Genomic DNA, 6000 nt, shown 5'->3' on the forward strand with positions numbered 1-6000 from the left:
CCGGCCTCCCCCAGTGTCAGGGACTCCAGGTATTGTCAAGTTCTCCAGCCCCAGCTCAGCCAGAGGCTGCAGATTTGCCCTGTCTGGGGGGTCACCAGCCTCTGATAGTGAGCACTTAAAGGTGGGCAGTAAGGACTGAAGACCAGAAGACACCTGAATGTTCTGCCTAGGGCAGGACCCTGAGTCTCTACATCACCTGGGGGAGGTGGGGCAGGACTGGCTGTGTGATTTGTAAGGCCCAGTGCAGAATGAAAATGTGGAGCCTCTGGTTCAGAACCAAGGAGGATTTCGAGGCAGCAGAGCCTTACAGCCAGGTGGCACTCAGCGCTCAGGGCCTGTGGGGCTGCCCAGCACTTCCCTGGGCGAAATCAAGTTTCATTTGACTTAGAAAAACAGAGTCAGGTAATGCCTCCTGCCCTCCCTGGGGTGTCCTTTTTACCCCGGGCACTTCTCCTGGGCCCCTTCCATCCTGGCTCTGAGGTGAGGGAGACACTTGCAACCTTGCTGACCTGGCCGGGAGGAGCCCAAAGCCATCACATCAGACGGATGAACCTGAGTGGGACGTGAACCTGGGTTCAGACACTGCTGTTGCTGCCGGTCAGCAGCTGTTCACCCGTGGAGCAGCATCGGGTGGGCACCGTGACTGTTAGGAGAGCTTCTGCATGGCGTGGGTGTACTTTATGCAGGGTGTGGCCCCTCTGTAATTGCTCTGCAATCTGGACTCCCTGTGTTGGGGGCTGGCTTGGTGTGAGGTGAGGACTTAACCCCCGCCCTAGGCTCCCTCCTGCCACCCGCCTCCCCGCCACCAGCCCTGGCTGCCTCCCTGCTGTCACCAGTGTCCCTTTGCTTTGTGCTGGGGGGACCTGCCACCTCCCTCTCCCCTGTGTGAAGGCGTCACATGGGTCCCCAGGTGTAATCGGGCAGGAGCCTTCCCCAATGCAATTCCCTGAGTCTGGCCTGGGGCCTGTCCTCCTGGCCTCCATGGGCCAGAGGTGTCCCAGGGTTGTCCTGGCAATGTCCCCTGAACCGCAGGGTCCTTCCACTGCTGGGTTCCATCCTGCAGCATGGTTAATGGGCGTGTAGATGGCCCGAAGTGCCCAGCTGCTGCCCAGAGCAGAGTGGACATGGCCTGCCTGGGAGGTCGTTCTCTTCTGGGGCTGTGGGATGCAGAGAAGTGCCCTGGGGAGTGGCTGACAGTGTGCTGGCCACAGGCCACTGACTGCTTTATCTCCTGTAGCTGCCTGGTGACAGCTTGACTTTTTCCAGAGCTCCTCCCACTGCCCTTCTTGATAATGGGGTGGGTCATTCTGACTTCTTGATTGATTTGCACTTTGACCAAAGAGGAACCCCGGGAGAGGCCAGAGGAGCCAGGCTCCTGGGGTGAAGGCATCTGTTGAAAGCTGTTTCTGGGTTGCACTGTCTGAAAGCCAAGCAATCCCTGAGCGAGGCTGGCTTTGTGAGCATGTGATTTGGGTTGTGATTTAGACACCTGCACTCCGGAAGGACCCCACATGCCAAAGGACCCCATGCTCCAGAGGACTTCAGGATTGGTTTAATGCGCCACTGGTCCCTGCCTCCAAATTGTTAATACCCTTGAACAAGGGCCTTTCATTTTCATTTTGCACTGGGCCCTGCAAATTACACAGCTGGTCCTGGCCCTGAGCTGCCCCTGCCCCTGAGCTGCCTGCACCATGGCTTCTTACCAACAATTTGGGAATGGCTGTTTTCTCCTGAGTGATGCCCTTTGTCATGGCTGCTTGGAGTAGTTCATTCCTTCTGGTTCCGAGTCGGTCCTGAACCAGGCTGCAGAACCCAGAACCTCCTGGTCTACAAAGGACAGCAGTTCCTCCTGAGGAGGCAGGGAGAGGACAGGGTATGCTGGGTCTGCATCCTCCTCCTTCCCCAGACAGCGTAAGCCCCGGAGTGGCTGGGATGGGAGGGCGGCCATCCTCAGGGGCCCCTCGGTGGGGGCCACATGTGGTTAGTGCCGGGAGCTGGCCTGGGCCTTGGCATACATCCCCTCCTAGCCTCCCTGCGGGTGGAGGGACTGACTGTGCCAGGGTTCCCAGGGCTGGGTTCTGAGAGAGCTTTTTAAAGCCACTTCCTGGGCCGGAAAGAGGACACCAATTAAGTGCCTGGCTGAGGCCGGAGACCCAAATGGCCTTGAGTCCAATCTTTCACTTAAAGTCCAATTTCCAAGGACCTGTCAAAGATGGTAAGTGAGGGCTGACTGCACTTGACTTTTGGGAGAGAAGAGAGGGAGGCATGAGAGGGAGAGAGAGGAAGGGTTTTTACCCCATGGAGGGGTAAGTCCTGGCCCAAATCCTAGCTCTGCTCTGGCTGTGACTCTGGCCTTGGCATCCTCCTCTTGAAAGTGGGGCTACTGATGGTGCTTGCCCGATGGGGTGGTGTGAGGGGGCACAGGGCCTGTGCCCGCGGAAGCTTAGACCCTGAGGTTTCTCTGTTTCTTGAAATATAGCCAAGCTGGGATCTTTGCAGAGATCCCTCTATTTGGGACTCCTTCCAAAGGACACACCTTCCAACACTGGAAGAACCTTTCAAAGAACTCCCCAAAGGTGAGGAAAAAACACACACCACATTTTAGTTACAGAGAAGTGGGATTCGGGGAAGAAGCCGGAAAGGAAGTTTCCATTTTTTGCTTTCTACACTCAGCTATCTCTGAGCGCCCTGCGGCTCCTTGAGCACTTCAGGGTTGGCCTTGAACTTCAAAGACAGTCAGAAGGCAGTAAAGAGAATCCTCATCTGTGCCTCACTCAGCTTGAATTTCCCACAATGTTATCCTCCTGCTCGATGACCAGGATACATTTGTTTGGCCTAAGAAACCAACATTGCTACATTACGACTCACTCAGTTCCGGGCTTGGCCGGAGTTGTCCAGCTTTTCCCTAATGTTCCCTTCCTGTTACAGGGACCTGTCCAGGATGCCGCGTCCCACTCAATCATCTCGTCTCCTTAGGCTGCTCTCGTCTGTGACAGTTTCTTACCATTCCTTGCTTTTGATGAACTTGACCGTTTTGGGGAGCACAGCTCAGACGTGTTGGGAAATGCCCTTCAATCCGAGTATGTCTGATGTTTCCATCACGGTTAGACCAGGATGATGGGTTTCTGTCACATGGTTTCAGTAGAGGGTACATGAGGCCCACATAGCCTTGTTTTTACTTTTAGTAAATTCTGGAAATGTCAATGATCCTGCATATTTCTTATGGGATGTGCGCATGTGTCTCACCATCATGTGTGTTAAGATGTTAACACCACATTAGGCTGCAATCCGTCTCACTCAATCTCAGAGTCGGGGCAGTCCCCATGCCCAAGGGACCCCTGCGGTTAAGTCTGAGGGAGGGTGATGGGGATTGGTTATGGGATGGTCCCTTGGAACCTGTGAATGTGACCTTATTTGTCTTTGCAAATGTAGTTTAGGATCTCAAGATGAAGTCCCCCTGGATTAATGTGGGCCCCAAGTCCAATGACAGGTGTTCTTAGAAGAGAGGAGAAGGAGAGGCACAGGAGAAGCCCATGTGAAGTCTCAGGCAGAGATGGGGCACTGGGGTCACAAGCCAGGGACACTTGGAGTCCCCAGAAGCTGGCAGAGACCAGGAGGGATCGTCCCCTAGTGCCTCTGGAGGGAGCGTGACTCTGTCCACACTTCACTGTGGACTCCTGACCTGCAGAACTGTAAGAGAATAAGTTTCAAGCAACCCTTTTTGTGGGGATTTGTTACAGTAGACACAGGAAGCTAATACAGGCACCATAAATTGGTATTATTATGATTGCTATTCCACCTGTCCTTCAGCTGAAAGGCACACCCTGTCTCGGCTGGGCGTAGCACTGCCGGGCCGTGTGCAAACTCCCCGTGACCATCAACACCACGATGTTAACATCTTCCTGCACTCAGCGTTCTCCGGCTCTGCTGGCCGCCTTCCTTCAGGTCTGTCCTCAGTGGGTGTAGCACCCCTGTTGCTACCTCCCTTGCTACATGGTCTCTGAGGAAACTTTTCGGACATCCTGCAAGCTGCCTTGACCAATTTCCTTGCTGAAATCAAACCTCGTCACAAATATGGAATCACACAGCTGCCTGATTTCCTGGAGGTTGTACGTCCCCCACTGGGCATTTAGAAAATCATCAGGCTCAGCTGGGCATGGTGGCTGCCTGTAATCCCAGCATTTTGGGAGGCCAAAGTGGGCAGATCACGAGGTCAGAAGTTCAAGACCAACCTGGCCAACCATGGTGAAACCCCATCTCTACTAAAAACACAAAAAATTAGCCAGGCATGGTGGCAGGTGCCTGTAATCCCAGCTACTTGAGAGGCTGAAGCAAGAGAATCATTTGAACATGGGAGGCGGAAGTTGCAGTGTGTAGAGACTGTGCCACTGCACGCCAGCCTGGGAGACAGTGCAAGACTCAAGAAAGAAACAAAGAAAAAGAAAGAAAGAGAGAAGGAAGGAAGGAAGGAAGAAAGCAAGGAAAGAAGAAAGGAAGGAGGGAGGGAGGGAAGGAAGGAAGAAGGGAGGGAGAGAGGGAGGGAGGAAGGGAAGGAAGGAAGAAGGGAGGGAGAGAGGGAGGGAGGGACGGAGGGAGGGAGGGAGGGAGGGAGGGAGGGAAAGAAACAAGAAAGCAAGAAGGAAAGAAAAAAAGAAAACCATCAGGCTGAAGTGGGGGAGGCTGGCAGGCACTTTGGTGTGTGTCCTGGGAACTAAGTCCTGGGGACTTACTAGGCACAGCCCCCAGTTCACACAGGCAGAAGAAACCAGAGGGTACAAAAGAATGTTTTGCGTCTTTTGGGGGGAAATTTGTCTAAAAGTGAGGGAGATGCTAGTGGGGAAGAGACCAGGGTAAAGAATGTATTCTGAAGGCGACAGCTGCCGCGAAGCTCGCTCCACTGAGTGCTGGGCAATGACCTTGAGCCAACCACTGACCTTCAGTGAGCAAGCCACGCCGCCTCCTCAAGCCATGCCGTCTCCCCAAGCCTCACTCTGTTCATCTGCAGAAGGGGATAATGATGGTACTGACAGCACAGGGCTGTTGGGAAGTGCAAGCGAGAGGATGCTGACATTTGATGGAGCACTGTATGTCAGTGCTGTCCCACAGCTCCTGCTGAAACTGTGCAGTCACTCTGGGCACGAAGGGAAGGCAGCCTCACGCACCCGCTCTGGCTCACTTGCGGTACTACAGGGGACACCTCCTAGGACTACCATTGGCATAGTTTGGGGTGAAATCGCCCCGACCAGGCACTAACTCTCCTGGAAGAACCTAACACTTTCCAATCCAGAGAGAAACTTGGCAGAGCCCGACTCCTTCCTGCTGCCCACCAGCCCTTTGGGTTCTGAAGAGTAGGCAGCAGAGGCTGAAGTGTCCCGAGTTGGCCACACCAGCTCCTTATCTCTCCAATGCCCACGGCCAAGTCCTCTGCTGTGTCTTTTCATTGGGTTCCTTGTGCCCAGGACCCCACGGTCTGGATCTCCCTTCCTCTTGGCCCAGATCTGCCAAAGCCCATGTTCCCATCTCCTAAATGGCACAGGGTTGCCATGAGGATTGTGTTCCAGCAGTCCTTCTTTGCTTGCTTGGGGTGTGGACATGGGAAGGGTGCTGCTGGCATGAGTGACTAGTCCCCTGCTGCTACCCAGGCCAGACAAGAACTTCCCTGGCCCACCTGGCCAGGTGAGAATAATGGATGGCAGCTGCTCATTAGGTAATGTGTGGGATCTCCATACTGGCCAGGTCTGGGGAGCTTTCCAGCTGTCTCACTGAGCGCCATCGGCTGGGTCCACCCTGCCCGCTTCAGCAATCGCTTCACCCAAGTCTTTTGCTCTGAAGAACTCTGCCTCAACATCTTCCTGGATTTCTCAGCCCATCCTGATCCTCTTATTCCTCAAACCCAGTTCAGGACTCACCTTCAGTGACCTAGCCCAGCACCTGGCAGGTTTTTCTGCATCTTCGCAGCTTCCATGGCATTGATTTGAACTTGCCTTTGCTTCCCTGCTG

At 54.4% G+C, this 6000-nt stretch overlaps 1 long non-coding RNA gene across 1 annotated transcript; it reads left to right on the plus strand.

The window, feature by feature from the left end:
• Positions 1 to 1610: 1610 nt before the first annotated feature.
• On the plus strand, positions 1611 to 4487 carry LOC103792964 (uncharacterized). The gene is made up of 3 exons (XR_619908.5): positions 1611 to 2215; positions 2480 to 2576; positions 2929 to 4487. It is a non-coding gene; the product is annotated as an uncharacterized LOC103792964 (long non-coding RNA).
• The last annotated feature ends 1513 nt before the right edge of the window (positions 4488 to 6000 follow it).

Source organism: Callithrix jacchus, chromosome 5 (genome assembly GCF_049354715.1).
Source record: "Callithrix jacchus isolate 240 chromosome 5, calJac240_pri, whole genome shotgun sequence".
Taxonomy (NCBI): Eukaryota; Metazoa; Chordata; class Mammalia; order Primates; family Cebidae; genus Callithrix; species Callithrix jacchus.